A 22,385-nucleotide genomic window follows, 5' to 3' on the forward strand; every position below is an offset into this window, starting at 1 on the left:
ACACAAGTATGTGTCGCTCCTCTGGCGTTGGTCAGATCACTACACAATAACAGGCCTGATTAAATCTACCTGCGCCAGCGGAGCGACACAAGTATGTGTCGCTCCTCTGGCGTTGGTCAGATCACTACACAATAACAGGCCTGATTAAATCTACCTGCGCCAGAGGAGCGACACAAGTATGTGTTGCTCCTCTGGCGTTGGTCAGATCACTACACAATAACAGGCCTGATTAAATCTACCTGCGCCAGCGGAGCGACACAAGTATGTGTCGCTCCTCTGGCGTTGGTCAGATCACTACACAATAACAGGCCTGATTAAATCTACCTGCGCCAGCAGAGCGACACTAGTATGTGTCGCTCCTCTAGTGATATAGAAGATTGAAAATGAGTATATAACAACACAATAATATAACATCAGTGTTGAAAACAAAGAATGTATTTCTCTTCTATCGTGGTATATAAATAAAAATTCAAATACTTTGAAAAACAATATTTATTCAAACACAAATCCTATTTAAAAGTAATACAAAAATCTGTAAACAAGCAAATAAACAGAAATTAACAGTAAAATTAAATCCAAAATGTTTAGACAAATCGGTCCTGCCAGTCCACCCTTCCTGCCTCCGAGCAAAAATAATCTGCAAAACAGTCTCTCATCCGTGATACCGCAACACTTGACCGTGGTCCAAAACTTTCAATGCTTGCCATCTCGCTGTCCTCCGGTATCTGGTCCAAATTGAGTGGTTCCTTTTTAAGGAGGTAGTTGTGTAACACAACAGCACACTTTACAACCTCATCCACCGATTCCACCTTCATATGAATTGGTTTTGTAAAAATTCGCCATTTTGCAACCAAAATTCCAAATGTACATTCAACCATTCTCCGAGCCCTGGTCAAGCGGTAGTTGTATGTCCGTTTCGTTAAATTTAATCCGCGGCTTGAATAAGGTTTAAGAAGATTTCCACACATTTGGAATGCCTCATCACCAACCAATACAAACGGCATGGGTGGGGCATCAGTACCTGGCAGTGGTTGAGGCTGAGGGAAATCAAATTGTCTGTTATATAGACTCCGTCCCATATAAGAATTTTTAAAAACCATTGAATCGTTGGTGCGTCTATAGGCCCCTACGTCGACGGCAACAAAACGATATTCTGCATCAGCGATAGCCATTAGAATAATAGAAAAATATTTCTTATAGTTGTAAAACTCAGATCCGGTTCCTTGGAGCTTGATTATTCTTATATGTTTCCCGTCTACTGCACCTATGCAGTTGGGAAACTGACAAATTTGCCAATATTTTTCAGCAATTTCTTTCCACTGCTGTCTAGTTGGATGTGGAATAAATTCATCATGAAGTTGATCCCACAAAACACGGCATGTCTCCTTCACAATAATTGAAACAGTCGATATGCCAAGGCGAAATTGGAAATGGAGTGAGCTAAAACTTTCTCCACTTGCAAGAAACCTATAGAAAAATAGAATTTTATGTATTTAAAAAAATTATATAATGTATATATAAATATAGACAGAAATTGGTACTATATATAATATTTATCTACTTTACCTTATGGTCAACAACAGGCGTTCTGCTGGGGAAACACAGCGGCGGAAAGTGGTGTCTTGTCTTTGAATGTGAGGTGACACCCGTTGTAAAAGATCATCAAAACTTTCTACCGTCATCCGTAAGTAATTAGAAAATTTGTCAGGATAATTCCTCAATTCGGGAAACAGAGTTTCAAAAACTCCCCTTCTTATCCTTGCAGAGGTTATTGGATGCACCCAATAGCGACGCTTTCTACGCTGTCTGTCTCGAAGACGTCTTCTCCAGCGCGAAACCAGAATAAGAGCCTGAAATCCAAAACTAATATGGCCTGGCATCATCTTTGCACTCTGCAGAAGGAACTTCTGAGTGGTAAGTGACCTTGTTTTTTCTTTTATAGCCACTTGTAGTATTTGCTTAACAGATTAAAATCTTTTATCTCTGAAATTTAAATAACGGATCCGTCTTTCCGTTTACAAACGGAAGGAAATGGAACAGACGGATCCGTTATTACGACGGATCCGGCAGACGGATACGTCGAAAAGTGTATGCCGGATGCAACGGAATGACGGATCCGGCATAAAATACTATTGCCGGAACGACGGATCCGTCGCATGAAAAATATCCGGTAATGTTTACTTTAACGGATCCGGCAGTCAATTCCGGCAACGGAACTGCTTGCCGGATCACTCTGCCGCAAGTGTGAAAGTAGCCTAAATATGGCTCCAAGATTCTCAGGAAACTGGCTCGTTTTGCAGATGGATCCTCTATCATCCTGGGCGGTGATCTAAATATGGTAATAGACCCGGGTCTGGACTCTTCGTCTGGTAGGTCTGCTATCTCTCCGGCATCACAGCGTTCCTTTAAGGAAAACCTGTCCTCTCTCCACCTGGTAGATCTTTGGAGGGTACTGCATCCGGGAGTCAGGGATTTCAGTTTTCATTCTTTGGCCCATAATAGTTATGCCAGACTAGACCACTTATTTGTTTCGCAGTCTCTATTAGACGCGGATCCACTCAGCTCAATGGATGGCTTCCTTTGGTCTGATCACGCACCCGTATATGGCCTACTTTGGTTTCAACAGACGCCTTCCCGTCCCTTCACGTGGAGATTGAATGATAATCTTCTTAATGACCTGGTGTGTATGTCAGACATACGCAAGACCATCTCTGAGTTCACAAATAACCACCAAACAGACCCCACCCCCCCGCCGATTAAATGGGAAGCCCTTAAGTGTGTGCTCAGGGGGATCTTCATATCCCATGGCGCTAGACTCAAAAGAGAAAAGTCCGCAAAACTCTCCTCCCTCCTTTTACAACTCGACGGGAGAGAGGCTTCGAACAAATTGACCCCCTCCGATCAGTTGAAAGCTGATATCTCGCTTCTCCGTCAGCAAATAATCCAAATCCTAGATCAAAGAACCTTATGCCTACGTGATAAGGTCAAATTTGGATTTTTTGAATATGGTGATAAAAGTGGGAAGTGGCTTGCCAGAGCTCTACATCCTAGGCTACCCCAGACCCAGATTTCCTCACTTACCACATCCAACAAGGGAACGAAATCTCATCAGAATTCCGCACTTATTATAGCTCTCTTTATGACCTGAACACAGGGAGGGACCCAACGTCGGTTTCCTTTGCACAAGATACTAAAGATTATTTAGACCAATTCGGCCCTGAACAGATCCCTAGCGAAGACTCTCTGGTGCTGGAGGATGACTTCTCATCCCCGGAACTAGTGGGAGTTATAAGGGAACTCAAAAATGGGAAAAGTCCTGGCCCGGATGGCCTAACCCCACGCTTCTACAAGCTTCTTATGGAGGAGCTCTCCCCCTTATTACTTGAATCTTTTAACTCCACTGCAGCGGGAACTCCTTTTCCTCCCCAAACTTTACAGGCCCATATAACGGTAATACCCAAACCTGATAAAGATCCCTCTTATTGCTCCAATTATAGGCCTATTTCTCTTTTGAACGTGGACCTAAAATTGTATGCTAAATTACTAGCCTTGCGGTTGCATCCCCTCATCCCGAAGTGTATTAATCAGGAACAGGTGGGTTTCGTCCCGGGCAGGGAAGCACGTGATAGTACCCTGAAGACCTTGGGAATCATAGCTAAAGCTAGGTTTACTAGGTCTCCTCTGTGTCTTCTTTCAGTGGACGCAGAGAAGGCCTTCGACAGGGTCAACTGGGGTTTTTTAGCCCTAACCCTGGAACGTATAGGTCTCGGTTCTAAAATGATTAAGCGTATTATGGCTCTATATTCTTCTCCCTCGGCTCAGGTAAGGGCCAATGGCCTTATATCTAAACATTTCGCTATTAATAATGGAACACGACAGGGTTGTCCCTTATCCCCCTTCCTATATATCCTGACCATGGAATCTTTGGCCAATGCTCTGCGCAATAACCAGTCTATAAAAGGGGTGAGAATTGGAACAAAGGAACATAAATTGTCCCTTTTTGCTGACGACTTGCTTCTCTACCTGTCAAACCCCAGAATAGGCCTACCTTCGGTCCTCCAGGAGTTTGAGAGATTTGGGAGACTTAGTAACTTTAAAGTAAATATCCAGAAATCCGAAATTTTGAATGTCTCATTATCGCACAGGGAAATTTCCCACATCAAAGCAGGATTCTCGTTTAAAGTGGCCTCTGACTCGATTCGCCATTTAGGCATTAACCTCCCTGCAAATCCCAACCATCTCTTCCAACTAAACTATAAACCATTATTGAAGAAGGTAGAGGCCTCTCTCCAGAAGTGTTCCCCCCTGCAGATTTCCTGGTTTGGTAGAATTAATGCCCTAAAGATGGACATCTTACCCAAATTCCTCTACCTATTCCAGACTGCCCCGTGTAATATTCCAAATAGATTTTTTGCCCAATTGCGATCACTAGCCTCTAGGTTTATCTGGAATGGCACGAGGGCCAGGGTGAGCTACAGGGTTTTGTCCAGAGCAAAGAGTTTGGGGGGAGCTGGCCTACCCGACTTTCAGGCATATTTTAGGGCTTCCATTTCAAATTGTGTTCTAGATCTTGTACACAAATGCTCTCTTAAACTTTGGGTAGACATAGAACACACCCTTGAACCACATATAGTACCTGGGATATTTTGGCTTCCTGTAGCAGCACAAAATAGCCTCTTACATACTCTTCGCTCTCCTCTACTCCAGACCCTGACTAAACTATGGGGTAGATTTGCCTCCAAAATCAAGTTGATATCCGCTCCGAGTCCTTTGACTTACATTGTAGCTCACCCTGGTCTTCCCCCCCAGATCAGGAAACTACCATTCTTCTGTACTGTCCCCCCTCCCCGGATTCTAATTAGAGATATTTTTAATAGCTCGGGCCTCTTACCTCTTGGGGATCTATCACATATATTCCTAAATTCCCTGGGTCGCTGGTTTCACTACTTTCAACTTCGTAGTTTCTTGGGTTCCCTGGCTCCCGGATCGCAGTTGTCTGCCCCTCTGACAAACTTTGAAAAGCTCTGTGTTGCCAACACAGGCCCGGATCATGGTATTTCTTTGATATATGGCTTGCTGGGTGCCGGCGGGGTTGTGGACCTATCACTCTTCGAACAGATGAGAAGTGTTGGGTTTGCCTCTGGTTGGGAGAGTGAACTGAAATTCTCCCTATCCTCTGAGCAATGGAATCGTTCCCTCTTATTTACACATAAATCATCCATGTCTTGTCGATTACAGGAGATGAATTACAAGATCCTTACACGTTGGTATAGGACTCCGGTTAAGTTGCATCATTTTTTCACATCGGTACCCAACACTTGTTGGCGTTGCCAAACAGAGGTTGGTTCCATGCTCCACATTTGGTGGGACTGCCCTGGGGTCGCCCCATTGTGGCAAGACGTTTTCGCTCTATATAATGCTCTTTACCGGTCTACTATATCTCCTTCCCCTTTGATTGCTTTGCTCTCTATATTCCCGGGCAGGATCAAACATGTCAAAAAAGGTGTACTTAAGGCATTTGTTCTTTCTATGAGACAGATCATTCCACGTCAGTGGAGATCTTTGGACAATTTGCTGAGAATTACGTGGATACGTGCCCTAGATGCCCTATTCAGGATGGAGGAGATGGAAGCCGAGGCCTCTAACCAAATCCAAACATTAACACTGACCTGGGAACCCTGGCAGCAATTTAGGAGCTCTTCTCGTTTCCAAACCTGGCTGGGCACAGGTGATTGCACCTGGCCTCCTTGATATACTTTTTGGGCATTCTCCCTACCCCCACCCTCCTCCCTCTCCTTCCCTTTCCTCATCTGTCATTTGTTTGTCGTGTTGTGTTCTTGTCTGTCCCCCTGTCTGTGCTAGTTTAACGATTTAGTCCGTTTAACTAGGAGTTACATATTAGTAGCCTTCCGTTTAATGTGCCATAGTGATATAGGAAGTGGACCTGAGTTCCTATTACCTTTCCTTTCAGCAGTGAAGGCTCTTCAGGTTACACTTTTTGTACCTCTCATCGCTGAATCACTCCTTAAATACTTATTTTGTGGTAACTGTCTTCTTTGGTCCGCATTGTTGCGGCCCAGGGAGCTATGTTGTCCTCCAAATCCATCTTTGCGCTATATTATATGTTCCATGTGGATCTGGAATTGGAGATATCTTTTTCATACAGTGTCATTGTTGCTTTGTTTGATTGCTTTGTTTTTTCTATATAATAAAAATAGATTCAACACTAAATGTGACAGTGATTTATGCACGTGTAATCCCAGATGTGCAGTATATAAGAGGGTTTTTTCACCCTAACCAAAAAGCTGTATTTATGCCCTAAATGTGACAGTGACTTATGCATGTGTAATCCCAGATGTGCAGTATATTAGAGGCTTTTTTCACCCCAGTATGCCAAAGCCGTATTTCTGTCCTAAATGTGACAGTGACTTATGCACGTGTAATCCCATATGTGCAGTATATTAGAAGCTTTATTCACCCCAGTATGCTAAAGCCGTATTTCTGTCCTAAATGTAACAGTGACTTATGCACGTGTAATCCCAGATGTGCAGTATATTAGAGGGTTTTTTCACCCTAACCAAAAAGCTGTATTTCTGTCCTAAATGTGACAGTCACTTATGCTTGTCTAATCCCAGATGTGCAGTATATTAGAGTGTTTTTTCACCCCAGTATGTCAAAGCTGTATTTCTGGACTTGCAGATAGACTATGCTGGTGCACTATCGTTGCATAAAATGGCTGCTGATCATGTATTGATATTGACTAACTGTAGAAAAAAAAAGTTCGTTTTCAGCAGTAGTTGGCTCAGGGCAGGCTTAAAAAAAAACACTTTTTCTGTAGATCGCTGAGTACATAAACCAGTTCTTGATAAGATTTCTCCCTGATCTCTCCCTCACAGCAGCTGCAGCCTCTCCCTACACTAATCCGAGCAGAGTGACAGGCGGCGCTACGTAACTCCAGCTTAAATAGAGGCTGGGTCACATGCTGCAGTTGGCCAATCACAGCCATGCCAATAGTAGGCATGGCTGTGATGGCCTTTTGGGGCAAGTAGCATGACGCTTGTTGATTGGCTGCTTTGCAGCCTTTCAAAAAGCGCCATAAAAATTGCCGAACCCGAACTTTTACATAAATGTTCGGGTCCGGGTGCCGAAAACCCTAAAGTTCGGTACGAACCCGAACTTTACAGTTCGGGTTCACTCAACTCTATTCAGGAACCAATAGGGGATTGTAAAGCCTGGGTAATAGGGGTGATTACTATTACACCTTGCTTCACTAATTGGGGATCCAAATTTATCTAAAACTACAGCTTTTAGGTTGTTTGCACTATATGATACATAAGTAATTCCAGTAATCCGTGCCTGTTATTGGGGTGAAAGTGCTGTCTGATACCACCAGTTTTGGCGTATATCTAGCTGCCCACCTCATGAAGAAACCACCCACCAGCCGCAGCATCAAGACATGGAGCAGAAAATGAACCTGCAGGTGGTGGCATACTTGGACAGTACCCTGCCATCCCACATAAAAGATCCTCTGGACTACTGGACAGTAGGGTTGAGCGAACCCAAACTGTAAATTTTGGGTTTGTACTGAACTTTAGGCTTTTTGGACCCCGGACCTGAACCCGAACTTTTCAGTAACATAGTACATAAGGCCGAAAAAAGACATTTGTCCATCCAGTTCGACCTGTCATCCTGCAAGTTTATCCAGAGGAAGGCAAAAAAAAAAAAAAAAACCCTGTGAGGTAGAAGCCAATTTTCCTCACTTTAGGGGAATAAAAAATTCCTTCCCGACTCCGATGAGGCAATCAGAATAACTCCCTGGATCAACGACCCCTCTCTAGTAGCTATAGCCTGTAATATTATTACACTCCAGAAATACATCCAGGCCCCTCTTGAATTCCTTTATTGTACTCACCATCACCACCTCCTCAGGCAGAGAGTTCCATAGTCTCACTGCTCTTACCGTAAAGAATCCTCTTCTATGTTTGTGTACAAACCTTCTTTCCTCCAGACGCAGAGGATGTCCCCTCGTCACAGTTACAGTCCTGATGATAAATAGATGATGGGATAGATCTCTGTACTGACCCCTGATATATTTATACATAGCAATTAGATCTCCCCTCAGTCGTCTTTTTTCTAAAGTGAATAACCCTAATTTTGATAATGTTTCAGGGTACTGTAGTTGCCCCATTCCAGTTATTACTTTAGTTGCCCCCCTCTGGACCCTCTCCTGCTCTGCTATGTCTGCCTTGTTCACAGGAGCCCAGAACTGTACACAGTACTCCATGTGTGGTCTGACTAATGATTAGTAAAGTGGGAGGACTATGTTCTCATCACAGGCATCTATGCCCCTTTTGATGCAACCCATTATGTTATTGGCCTTGGTTTTTGCAGCTTAGTTTGCTGTTTATTAAAATTCCTAGATCCTTTTCCATGTCAGTGTTACTGAGTGTTTTGCCATTTAGTATGTACGGGTGACTTGCATTATTCCTTCCCATGTGCATAACTTTACATTTGTCAGTGTTAGGCCCCTTTCACATGGGAGAGTATTCCGCGCAGATGCGATGCGTGAGTTGAACGCATTGCACCCGCACTGAATCCCGACCCAATCATTTCTATGGGGCTGTTCACATAAGCGGTGATTTTCACGCATCACTTGTGCATTGCGTGAAAATCGCAGTAAGCTCTATTTTGTGCGTTTTTCACGCAATGCAGGCCCCATAGAAGTGAATGGGGCTGCGTGAAAATCGCAAGCATCCGCAAGCAAGTGCGGATGCGGTGCGATTTTCACGCATGGTTGCTAGGAGACGATCGGGATGGGGACCAGATCTTTAATATTTTCCCTTATAGCATGGTAAAAGATCATGTGATGGATCATGTGATGACCGGAGTGACGTCACCACAGGTCCTGTTCCTACACACAGCAAAGAAAGAAGTCAGAAGAGATTCCGGCTGCGCGATCAAGTGGATTAAGGTGAGTTAAATAATTTTTTATTTTTTTTAACCCCTCCAGCGCTATTTTACTTAGCATTCTGTATTCTGACCCAATTTTTGCTGTCATCTGTTTAACCCATTAATCTCAGTGCTCTACATTAGAATACCGTCTGTGCACTTCAAGGCCATATATTGGGATATAGTGAAAATCAATATATACAAATTTCACTGAATCAGCACAGTTTTCTTGTCAATGGTTGAAACAGTCTATCGCAGTGCATAGCATTTATATACTGTCTGTGCACTTCAATCCCATATATTGGGAAAAAGTGAAAAATCAATATATATACAAATTTCACAGAATTTGCACCCAGTTTTCTTGTCTGCGGCAGAAACAGTTTATCACAGCGCATTGCATTTCTATACCGTCTGAGTGCTTCAATCCCATATATTGGGAAAAAGTGAAAATCTATATTTGTGGTCATGGGGCGGACAGCTGATTACAGATGATCGGCGGCTACGGCCGTTTCGCGCGCAATATCGCGCTTCTTCTGGCCGCTGAAAACGTCATCGCGCAAACTTGTGCTTTATAAAGACAACGCCCTGTAGCCGTGACTGTGAGTAACAGCTGAGCGCATAAATTGGTGACGTTAAAATCACGTACATGAAAAAGATTGTTACATACAAATTAGTACCATATACTTAATTGTGCAATAATAATTATACTGACATGCTCATATCATGCAGTTAACTATGCGCTAATAATACTAATTCACAATCTCCACTGGTTACTTAATGCCAGATATACAGCACAGATGGGCATGGCTATCCAGGAGGGGATCTTCCTCATAAAGAGTCCACAATCTCACCATAACAGAACTCGACACAAATAGGTTTCATAATTTCATAATTCACATCTTAGAGGAACACGGACATGTCATTCCTATCGTTCAACCCCGCTGCTCCGGTGGCTCCGGTACGTATAATCCACCTTGCCTCCCTCTGCAGGAGCAGCCGTTGTCGATCCCCTCCCCTAGGGATGGGTCAAACCTGTTCCACTCCTGCAAAGGAAAGGCAACGCGGATGGCCGCCATTCGCGGCTCTGATATGTTCAATCAAGCGGGGGCATCCCTTGCCCGATCAAATGGAATTGACGTGTTCCTGTATTCTCTCAAAAAGTGGGCGGATTGTTTTGCCAATATAGAACCTCTTACACGGACAAAAAAAAAGACATAGACGACATAGGGATTTCAAGACTTGTCAGACACCCTAACTACGTGTTTGACTCCTCCTATTTGTAGCCATTTGCTACACACATTCAATGCACAAAAGGAGCAGTGCCCGCACTTAGTTTCCTCTTGATTTTTTACTTGTGAGCCATGTCTCAGCCGTCGGTTTATACAACACACTACTGACCAATTTATCTTTAAGGGTTGAACACTTTCTAAACGTAACCAATGGCCGCTGGCTAGTAAGGTTCTTCAAGGCAGGATCCCCCTTAAGCAGATCCCTATTTTAATTTATTACCCGCTTGATAATATCAGCAGCGGGACTATATTTAAATGCGAAGGCAAAACGGGATTGCTCGATGCTTCTATCTTTCTCCACCAGCAATGAATCTCGATCGAGTGCTGCTGCCCTCCGCAATGCTGTCGAGACTATTCTCGGTGGGTAACCCCGGTCCAACAATCGGTTCCTGACTTATTTGCATGCCGATGAAATCCGCCATCGGTGTCGTTGATCCTCCGCAAACGGACGGACTGTCCGTATGGGACGGCTCCCTTCACCGATGGCGGATGAAAACTGGTCTGGTGGAGCAGCGAGTTAGTCGCCGTGGGCTTGCGAAAGCCCGCGGTGTGTAATACACCGTCCTCTACTGTAACGTGCACATCTAGGAAGTTCAGCGATCCACCCCCAAAATTGAGAGTGAATCACATGTTCATCCGGTTGTGCTCGTTGAGGTAGTCCACAAATTTGCGACATGACTCCTCGCCGCCCGACCAGACCAAAAAAACATTGTCGACTATAAATGTATAAACCGCAGGAAGGGGTTACCCACCGAGAATATATATGTCTCTTCAAATACCGCCAGGTACAGGTTCGCAAAGGTGCAAGACACAGGTCTGCCTATTGCAGAACCTAGTACCTGGCGGTACCACTGGCCGTCGAACTGGAGCACATTGCTGGTGAGAACTAAATCAAGTGCCTCATGGATGAAGCTATTGAACATAATTCCCTTGTCGCTCCTATTTAGTACGAGATTAATGGCCCGGAGCCCTAAATCATGGGGAATCCTCGTATACAGACTCGACATCCAAGGACACCAGGCTGAACTCACTCCGCCACTCAAAAAGCTGGAGTGCACGGAGGAAGTCGCCTGTGTCCTTAAGGTATGTCGGAGTACTGGAGAGGAGCGGCCTGAGGAGCCAGTCCACATTGCCAGAAAGTGGTTCTGTCACTGACCCGATCCCGGCCACTATAGGGCGGCCTGGGGGTCGGGTCAGTGACTTATGGATTTTCGGTACGAAGTACCATACAGGAGCTTTGGGATGGGTAGGAATAAGCTTTCTAGCCATGCCTTTGGGTAGGAACCCGGCCACTATGTATTTCTCTATTAGTGCACAGAGTCTCGAGGTTATCCCCTGAATGGGGTCCCCCCTCAACTTCTGATACACTGTGCCGTCCCCCAATTTTCTACCTGCCTCCTCCAAATAATACTCCCTGGTCATCAGGACCACATTCCCTCCCTTGTCGGCCGGCTCTATTACAAAATTTTCCTGTTGTTTTAACCACAAAAGGGCCTGATACTCTTCCCCAGTAATATTAGGGGGTGCTGCTGGATACATCAGCGCACGCATCTCCCTCAATACCCGTTTGTGGAACAGGTCTATCGCTGAGCCGGCCAGAATGGGAGGAAGGAAGGTGGACCTGATGCCGCCTACATGTTTCTCCACCTGGCTACCACTACTGACTGTCTCCTCTGCCTCCATATTGGCCAAGAACTGAATACATTCTATCTCCTCCTCATCAAAGCGACCCTTCAAATGAAAATCAGTCTCCGATATTGTCGCTGGGATTTCCCCAGGCAACGGAGGTTTTTCACTAGATGGAGATTCCATGAACATTTTTTTGAGAAATAATTTACGGACGGACAGGAACAAATCAATTTAAAAATCAACAGGGCAGAACTGCTCTGCTAGGCTGAATCCCAACCCTCGATTGAGGAGAGGGACACAGCCCGGGGGCAGTTCTAACCCCGTGAGATTCACCACTATGACCATAGCATTGGTGTTGGACGCTTCACCCTCTGTTTCTATTGTTGCCATGAGACCTGTTGTCTCCGTCTCGTTGACTTGCGAATTTCTTTGAACTTTTCTTGCACATCTCCCACGTCCCCTTCTCGTTCTTTTTCTAAAGGGATGGGGTTATTCACCAGATTTGCTCCATTTCCCTCTGATAAGCTAGAATCCGAGTCTGTTGTCCAAAAGTCGTTACGTCCTCTTCGTGGTATACGTTTAGGGCGCGTTTTCTTTTTGCCCCAATCGAACACTCGGTCGTGTTCATAATCATTTTTGTTCCTTATAAACTTATCCCTCTTTCTCTCCTTGATCGCCATTTGAGTGGCTAAAAGTTGCTTGTTAAGTCTCTTTTCAAAGTTGGTGAATTGGGACTTGGTGAGTTGGTGAGTCTCGACAGCATTGCGGAGGGCAGCAGCACTCGATCGAGATTCATTGCTGGTGGAGAAAGATAGAAGCATCAAGCAATCCCGTTTTGCCTTCGCATTTAAATATAGTCCCGCTGCTGATATTATCAAGCGGGTAATAAATGAAAATTGGGATTTGCTTAAGGGGGATCCTGCCTTGAAGAACCTCACTAGCCAGCGGCCATTGGTTACGTTTAGAAAGTGTTCAACCCTTAAAGATAAATTGGTCAGTAGTGTGTTGCGTAAACCGACGGCTGAGACATGGCTCACAAGTAAAAAAATCAAGAGGAAACTAAGTGCGGGCACTGCTCCTTTTGCGCATTGAATGTGTGTAGCAAATGGCTACAAATAGGAGGAGTCAAACACGTAGTTAGGGATTTCATGACTTGTCGGACACCCTATGTCATCTATGTCATTTTTTGTCCGTGTAAGAGGTTCTATATTGGCAAAACAATCCATCCACTTTTTGAGAGAATACGGGAACACGTCAATTCCATTCGATCGGGCAAGGGATGCACCCGCTTGATTGAACATATCAGAGCCGCGCATGGCGGCCATCCGCGTTGCCTTTCCTTTGCAGGAGTGGAACAGGTTAGACCCATCCCTAGGGGAGGGGATCGACACAGCTGCTCCTGCAGAGGGAGGCAAGGTGGATTATACGCACCGGAGCCACCGGAGCAGCGGGGTTGAACGATAGGAATGACATGTCTGTGTTCCTCTAAGATGTGAATTATGAAATGATGAAACCTATTTGTGTCGAGTTCTGTTATGGTGAGATAGTGGACTCCTTATGAGGAAGATCCCCTCCTGGATAGCCATGCCCATCTGTGCTGTATATCTGGCATTAAGTAACCAGTGGAGATTGTGAATTAGTATTATTAGCGCATAGTTAACTGCGTGATATGAGCATGTCAGTATAATCATTATTGCACAATTAAGTATATGGTACTAATTTGTATGTAACAATCTTTTTCATGTACGTGATTTTAACGTCACCAATTTATGCGCTCAGCTGTTACTCACAGTCACGGCTACAGGGCGTTGTCTTTATAAAGCGCAAGTTTGCACAATGACGTTTTCAGCGGCCAGAAGAAGCGCGATATTGCGTGATCAGCCTTACCAACTTGTGGTCATGGCTACGGCCAAGAGATATCCGAAGAACCCTAGGGAGAGAAACAACGGGAACAACCTAACCCAGCTAGGCGTGTCTTAGCTAACCTGACTAAATGGCTTGTTGTGTGCCCTAAGCCATGATCGTGGGTAGGCCTATAAGTGGGCAAAAAACCAAGCCAAGTAGGGTAGAAAAGGAACTCGAATGGCATATGCAAACTAATCCCAAGCCAACTGCAAGGTGTCAGGGATCTAGAGCGAAAAATTCGGGGTGTATGAGGCAAGGCCAGAAGGAGACCTACAACCCATCTTGTGGATGACAAGGCCAGAGACATGATGCTCAATATTGTGGATACTGCCCCAAAGCGGAATGGAGGACCGGGAATACGTTGTGAAATGGATCATGAAAACCAAATGAACCTTGTAAAGTTTTGGTTCTACGGAGTACTGGCAACGCCCTAGCCTCAGGAGATCGTGGGACTGAAACCTAACTGCCTAGACTATGCAGGAATGAGGGCCAAAAAGAACTATCTACAGTCGTGGCCAAAAGTTTTTTGAATGGCACAAATATTAGTTTTCACAAGTTTGCTGCTAAACTGCTTTTAGATCTTTGTTTCAGTTGTTCCTGTGATGTAGTGAAATAAAATTACGCGCACTTCATACATTTCAAAGGCTTTTATTGACAATTACATGACATTTATGCAAAGAGTCAGTATTTGCAGTGTTGGCCCTTCTTTTTCAGGACCTCTGCAATTCGACTGGGCATGCTCTCAATCAACTTCTGGGCCAATTCCTGACTGATTGCAACCCATTCTTTCATAATCACTTCTTGGAGTTTGTCAGAATTAGTGGGTTTTTGTTTGTCCACCCGCCTCTTGAGGATTGACCACAAGTTCTCAATGGGATTAAGATCTGGGGAGTTTCCAGGCCATGGACCCAAAATGTCAATGTTTTAGTCCCCAAGCCACTTAGTTATCACTTTTGCCTTATGGCACGGTGCTCCATCATGCTGGAAAATGCATTGTTCTTCACCAAACTGTTGTTGGATTGTTGGAAGAAGTTGCTGTTGGAGGGTGTTTTGATACCATTCTTTATTCATGGCTGTGTTTTTGGGCAAAATTGTGAGTGAGCCCACTCCCTTGGATGAGAAGCAACCCCATACATGAATGGTCTCAGGATGCTTTACTGTTGGCATGACACAGGACTGATGGTAGCGCTCACCTTTTCTTCTCGGACAAGCCTTTTTCCAGATGCCCCAAACAATCGGAACGAGGCTTCATCAGAGAATATGACTTTGCCCCAGTCCTCAGCAGTCCATTCACCAAACTTTCTGCAGAAGATCAATCTGTCCCTGTTGTTTTTTTTTTGGAGAGAAGTGGCTTCCTTGCTGCCCTTCTTGACACCAGGCCATCTTCCAAAAGTCTTCGCCTCACTGTGCGTGAAGATGCGCTCACACCTGCCTGCTGCCATTCCTGAGAAAGCTCTGCACTGGTGGCACTCCGATCCCGCAGCTGAATCCTCTTTAGGAGACGATCCTGGCGCTTGCTGGACTTTCTTGGACGCCCAGAAGCCTTCTTAACAAGAATTTAACCTCTTTCCTTGAAGTTCTTGATGATCTTTAAATTGTTGATTGAGTTGCAATCTAAGTAGCCACAATATCCTTGCCTGTGAAGCCATTTTTATGCAACGCAATGATGGCTGCACGCATTTCTTTGCAGGTCACCATGGTTAACAATGGAAGAACACCCTCCTTTTAACATGTCAAGTCTGCCATTTTAACCCAATCAGCCTGACATAATAATCTCCAGCCTTGTGCTCGTCAATAGAGTTGAGCGAACACCTGGATGTTCGGGTTCGAGAAGTTCGGCCGAACCCGAACCCCATTGAAGTCATTGGGGACCCGAACTTTTCGGCACTAAAAAGGCTGTAAAACAGCCCAGGAAAGAGCTAGAGGGCTGCAAAAGGCAGCAACATGTAGGTAAATCCCCTGCAAACAAATGTGGATAGGGAAATGAATTTAAAAAAAAATAAAAAAAAAAAAAAATTAACCAATATCAATTGGACAGAGGTCCCATAGCAGAGAATCTGGCTTCACGTCAGCAGAGAATCAGTCTTCATGCCATAGCAGAGAATCTGGCTTCACGTCAGCCACCACTGTAACAGTCCATTGTCATATATTTAGGCCCCGGCACCCAGGCAGAGGAGAGAGGTCCCGTAACAGAGAATCTGGCTTCATGTCAGCAGAGAATCAGTCTGCATGTCATAGCAGAGAATCAGGCTTTACGTCACCCAACACTGGAACAGTCCATTGTCAGATATTTAGGCCCAGGCACCCAGGCAGAGGAGAGAGGTCCCGTAACAGAGAATCTGGCTTCATGTCAGCAGAGAATCAGTCTGCATGTCATAGCAGAGAATCAGGCTTCACGTCACCCACCACTGGAACAGGCCACTGTCACATATTTAGGCCCAGGCACCCAGGCAGAGGAGAGAGGTCCCATAACAGAGATTCAGGCTTCATGTCAGCAGAGAATCAGTCTTCATGTCATAGCAGAGAATCAGGCTTCACGTCACCCACCACTGGAACAGGCCACTGTCACATATTTAGGCCCAGGCACCCAGGCAGAGGAGAGAGGTCCCATAACAGAGATTCAGGCTTCATGTCAGCAGAGAATCAGTCTTCATGTCATAGCAGAGAATCAGGCTTCACGTCACCCACCACTGGAACAGGGCACTGTCACATATTTAGGCCCAGGCACCCAGGCAGAGGAGAGAGGTCCCATAACAGAGATTCAGGCTTCATGTCAGCAGAGAATCAGTCTTCATGTCATAGCAGAGAATCAGGCTTCACGTCACCCACCACTGGAACAGGCCACTGTCACATATTTAGGTCCAGGCACCCAGACAGAGGAGAGAGGTCCCGTAACAGAGAATCTGGCTTCATGTCAGCACAGAATCAGTCTTCATGTCATAGCAGAGAATCAGGCTTCACGTCACCCACCACTGGAACAGGCCACTGTCACATATTTAGGCCCAGGCACCCAGGCAGAGGAGAGAGGTCCCATAACAGAGATTCAGGCTTCATGTCAGCAGAGAATCAGTCTTCATGTCATAGCAGAGAATCAGGCTTCACGTCACCCACCACTGGAACAGGCCACTGTCACATATTTAGGCCCAGGCACCCAGGCAGAGGAGAGAGGTCCCATAACAGAGATTCAGGCTTCATGTCAGCAGAGAATCAGTATTCATGTCATAGCAGAGAATCAGGCTTCACGTCACCCACCACTGGAACAGGGCACTGTCACATATTTAGGCCCAGGCACCCAGGCAGAGGAGAGAGGTCCCATAACAGAGATTCAGGCTTCATGTCAGCAGAGAATCAGTCTTCATGTCATAGCAGAGAATCAGGCTTCACGTCACCCACCACTGGAACAGGCCACTGTCACATATTTAGGCCCAGGCACCCAGGCAGAGGAGAGAGGTCCCATAACAGAGATTCAGGCTTCATGTCAGCAGAGAATCAGTCTTCATGTCATAGCAGAGAATCAGGCTTCACGTCACCCACCACTGGAACAGGCCACTGTCACATATTTAGGCCCAGGCACCCAGGCAGAGGAGAGAGGTCCCATAACAGAGAATCAGGCTTCATGTCAGCAGAGAATCAGTCTTCATGTCATAGCAGAGAATCAGGCTTCACGTCACCCACCACTGGAACAGGCCACTGTCACATATTTAGGCCCAGGCACCCAGACAGAGGAGAGAGGTCCCGTAACAGAGAATCTGGCTTCATGTCAGCAGAGAATCAGTCTTCATGTCATAGCAGAGAATCAGGCTTCATGTCACCCACCACTGGAACAGGCCACTGTCACACATTTAGGCCCCGGCACCCAGACAGAGGAGAGGTTCATTCAACTTTGGGTTGCCCCGCAATATAATGGTAAAATAAAAATAAAAATAGGATTGAATGAGGAAGTGCCCTGGAGTACAATAATATATTGTTAAGGGGAGGTAGTTAATGTCTAATCTGCACAAGGGATGGACAGGTCCTGTGGGATCCATGCCTGGTTCATTTTTATGAACGTCAGCTTGTCCACATTGGCTGTAGACAGGCGGCTGCGTTTGTCTGTAATGACGCCCCTTGCCGTGCTGAATACACGTTCAGACAAAAAGCTGGCCGCAGGGCAGGCCAGCACCTCCAAGGCATAAAAGGCTAGCTCTGGCCACGTGGACAATTTGGAGACCCAGAAGTTGAATGGGGCCGAACCATCAGTCAGTACGTGGAGGGGTGTGCACAGGTACTGTTCCACCATGTTAGTGAAATGTTGCCTCCTGCTAACACGTTCCGTATCAGGTGGTGGTGCAGTTAGCTGTGGCGTGGTGACAAAACTTTTCCACATCTCTGCCATGCTAACCCTGCCCTCAGAGGAGCTGGCCGTGACACAGCTGCGTTGGCGACCTCTTGCTCCTCCTCTGCCTTCGCCTTGGGCTTCCACTGGTTCCCCTGTGACATTTGGGAATGCTCTCAGTAGCGCTTCTACCAACGTGCGCTTGTACTCGTGCATCTTCCTATCACGCTCCAGTGTAGGAAGTAAGGTGGGCACATTGTCTTTGTACCGGGGATCCAGCAGGGTGGCAACCCAGTAGTCCGCACACGTTAAAATGTGGGCAACTCTGCTGTCGTTGCGCAGGCACTGCAGCATGTAGTCGCTCATGTGTGCCAGGCTGCCCAGAGGTAAGGACAAGCTGTCCTCTGTGGGAGGCGTATCGTCATCGTCCTGTGTTTCCCCCCAGCCACACACCAGTGATGGGCCCGAGCTGCTTTGGGTGCCACCCCGCTGTGAACATGCTTCATCCTCATCCTCCTCCACCTCCTCCTCATCCTCGTCCTCCTCGTCCTCCAGTAGTGGGCCCTGTCTGGCCACATTTGTACCTGGCCTCTGCTGTTGCAAAAAACCTCCCTCTGAGTCACTTCAAAGAGACTGGCCTGAAAGTGCTAAAAATGACCCCTCTTCCTCCTCTTCCTCCTGGGCCACCTCCTCTTCCATCATCGCCCTAAGTGTTTTCTCAAGGAGACATAAAAGTGGTATTGTAACGCTAATAGCGGCGTCATCGCCACTGGCCATGTTGGTGGAGTACTCGAAACAGCGCAACAGGGCACACAGGTATCGCATGGAGGCCCAGTCATTGGTGGTGAAGTGGTGCTGTTCCGCAGTGCGACTGACCCGTGCGTGCTGCAGCTGAAACTCCACTATGGCCTGCTGCTGCTCGCACAGTCTATCCAGCATGTGCAAGGTGGAGTTCCACCTGGTGGGCACATCGCATATGAGGCGGTGAGCGGGAAGGCCGAAGTTACGCTGTAGCGCAGACAGGCGTGCAGCAGCAGGGTGTGAACGCCGGAAGCGCGAACAGACGGCCTGCACTTTATGCAGCAGCTCTGACATGTCGGGGTAGTTGCGAATGAACTTCTGCACCACCAAATTCAGCACATGCGCCAGGCAAGGGATGTGCGTCAAACCGGCTAGTCCCAGAGCTGCAACGAGATTTTGCCCATTATCGCACACCACCAGGCCGGGCTTGAGGCTCACCAGCAGCAACCACTCGTCGGTCTGTTGTTCTATACCCCGCCACAACTCCTGTGCGGTGTGGGGCCTGTCCCCCAAACATATGAGTTTCAGAACGGCCTGCTGACGTTTACCCCGGGCTGTGCTGAAGTTGGTGGTGAAGGTGTGTGGCTGACTGGATGAGCAGGTGGAAGAAGAGGAGGAGGAAGCTGAGTAGGAGGAGGAGGAGACAGGAGGCAAAGAATGTTGCCCTGCGATCCTTGGCGGCGGAAGGACGTGCGCCAAACAGCTCTCCGCCTGGGGCCCAGCCGCCACTACATTTATCCAGTGTGCAGTTAGGAAGATATAGCGTCCATGACCGTGCTTACTGGTCCACGTATCTGTGGTTAGGTGGACATTGCCACAGATGGCGTTGCGCAGTGCACACTTGATTTTATCGGACACTTGGTTGTGCAGGGAAGGCACGGCTCTCTTGGAGAAGTAGTGCCGGCTGGGAACAACATACTGTGGGACAGCAAGCGACATGAGCTGTTTGAAGCTGTGTGTGTCCACCAGCCTAAATGACAGCATTTCATATGCCAGTAGTTTAGAAATGCTGGCATTCAGGGCCAGGGATCGAGGGTGGCTAGGTGGGAATTTACACTTTCTCTCAAATGTTTGTGAGATGGAGAGCTGAACGCTGCCATGTGACATGGTTGAGATGCTTGGTGACGCAGGTGGTGGTACATCCCATGTTTGCTGGGCGGCAGGTGCCAACGTTCCTCCAGAGGCGGAGGAAGAGGCCGAGGCGGCGGCAGCAGCAGAAGAGGCTGAGGCGGCAGCAGCAGAAGAGGTAGCAGGGGGAGCCTGAGTGACTTCTTTGTTTTTAAGGTGTTTACTCCACTGCAGTTCATGCTTTGCATGCAGGTGCCTGGTCATGCAGGTTGTGCTAAGGTTCAGAACGTTAATGCCTCGCTTCAGGCTCTGATGGCACAGCGTGCAAACCACTCGGGTCTTGTCGTCAGCACATTGTTTAAAGAAGTGCCATGCCAGGGAACTCCTTGAAGCTGCCTTTGGGGTGCTCGGTCCCAGATGGTGGCGGTCAGTAGCAGGCGGAGTCTCTTGGCGGCGGGTGTTCTGATTTTGCCCACTGCTCCCTCTTTGTCTTTTGCTACGCTGTTGGCTCGGTCTTACCACTGCCTCTTCCTTTGAACTGTGAAAGTCAGTGGCACGACCTTCATTCCATGTGGGGTCTAGGACCTCATCGTCCCCTGCATCGTCTTCCACCCAGTCTTGATCCCTGACCTCCTGTTCAGTCTGCACACTGCAGAAAGACACAGCAGTTGGCACCTGTGTTTCGTCATCATCAGAGACGTGCTGAGGTGGTATCCCCATGTCCTCATCATCAGGAAACATAAGTGGTTGTGCGTTAGTGCATTCTATCTCTTCCACCCCTGGGGAAGGGCTAGGTGGATGCCCTTGGGAAACCCTGGCAGCAGAGTCTTCAAACAGCATAAGAGACTGCTGCATAACTTGAGGCTCAGACAGTTTCCCTGATATGCATGGGGGTGATGTGACAGACTGATGGGCTTGGTTTTCATGCACCATCTGTGCGCTTTCTGCAGAAGACTGGGTGGGAGATAATGTGAACGTGCTGGATGCACTGTCGGCCACCCAATTGACTAATGCCAGTACCTGCTCAGGCCTTACCATCCTTAGAACGGCATTGGGCCCCACCAAATATCCCTGTAAATTCTGGCGGCTACTGGGACCTGAGGTAGTTGGTACACTAGGACGTGTGGCTGTGGCAGAACGGCCACGTCCTCTCCCAGCACCAGAGGGTCCACTAACACCACCATGACCATGTCCACGTCCGCGTCCCTTACTAGTTGTTTTCCTCATTGTTACCGTTAACCACAATAAGAAAAATATTATTCGGGCCAATGTATTGAATTAAAATTCAGGCCTTTTTTTACAGACACCTAACACTGTCTGGCTATCTATTTAGGTACCGTATTACACTAATACAGGCACACAAGTAATGACAGATTTGGTTGAATATAAATGTGAGGCCTATTTTTTACGCGCTGTGTGACAGATATAACTTTAATCACAGAATAAGACTTGTATCTGCACTGTAGCGTGTGTGTTAAGTTTTTCAGAATGACACTATCAGCACCTTGAATCTAAGATATCCTTTTTGGGATAGATTTAAAGTAGGCCTGATATAGCAGAAACTACTAATTTTGAGAATGGCAAATTTGGGAATAGTTTTTCAACCCAGAACAAAAACTGTGCTTTTACGGTCACTAAATATAACTTGACCAGCTAAAACTGTACTGATTTGGAGGAATAGAAATGTCAGGCCTATTTTTTAGGCGCTGGGTGACAGGCTCAACTTGCCCCTGATGTAGTATATGGCCAAAAAATAACCACACTATTGATGGTTAAATTCACTTGGGTGACACAGGCTCAGCCTGCACCTAATGTAGTATATTGCTAAAAAATAACCACACTATTGATGGTTAAATGCACTTGATGAAAGCTTGACCCTGATGTAGGATATAGCAAAAAATAACCACACTATTGATGGTTAAATGCACTTGGGTGACACAGGCTCAGCCTGCACCTGATGTAGTATATGGCCAAAAAATAACCACACTATTGATGGTTAAATGCACTTGGTTGACACAGGCTCAGCCTGCACATGATGTAGGATATAGCAAAAAATAACCACACTATTGATGGTTAAATGCACTTGGTGGTAGCTTGTGCTGGCGCACCACAAGCCACAAAATGGCCGCAGATCACCCCAGAAAAAAGTGATATAAAAACGCTCTGGGCAGCCTAAAAAAAGTGAGCAATTCAATATCAGCACTTCAATGATCCACAGCTGGAGATCGATCACTGAATTAAGTCTTTTGGAGGAGTTAATCTGCCTAATCTCGCCCTAACGTCGCAGCAGCAACCTCTCCCTACGCTTGTATCAGCAGAGTGACGTGCAGCGCTACGTGACCCAAGCTTATATAGAGGCTGGGTCACATGCTGCACTGGCCAATCACAGCCATGCCAATAGTAGGCAAGGCTGTGATGGCCTCTTGGGG

Source organism: Bufo bufo, chromosome 6, assembly GCF_905171765.1.
Source record: "Bufo bufo chromosome 6, aBufBuf1.1, whole genome shotgun sequence".
Classification (NCBI taxonomy): domain Eukaryota; kingdom Metazoa; phylum Chordata; class Amphibia; order Anura; family Bufonidae; genus Bufo; species Bufo bufo.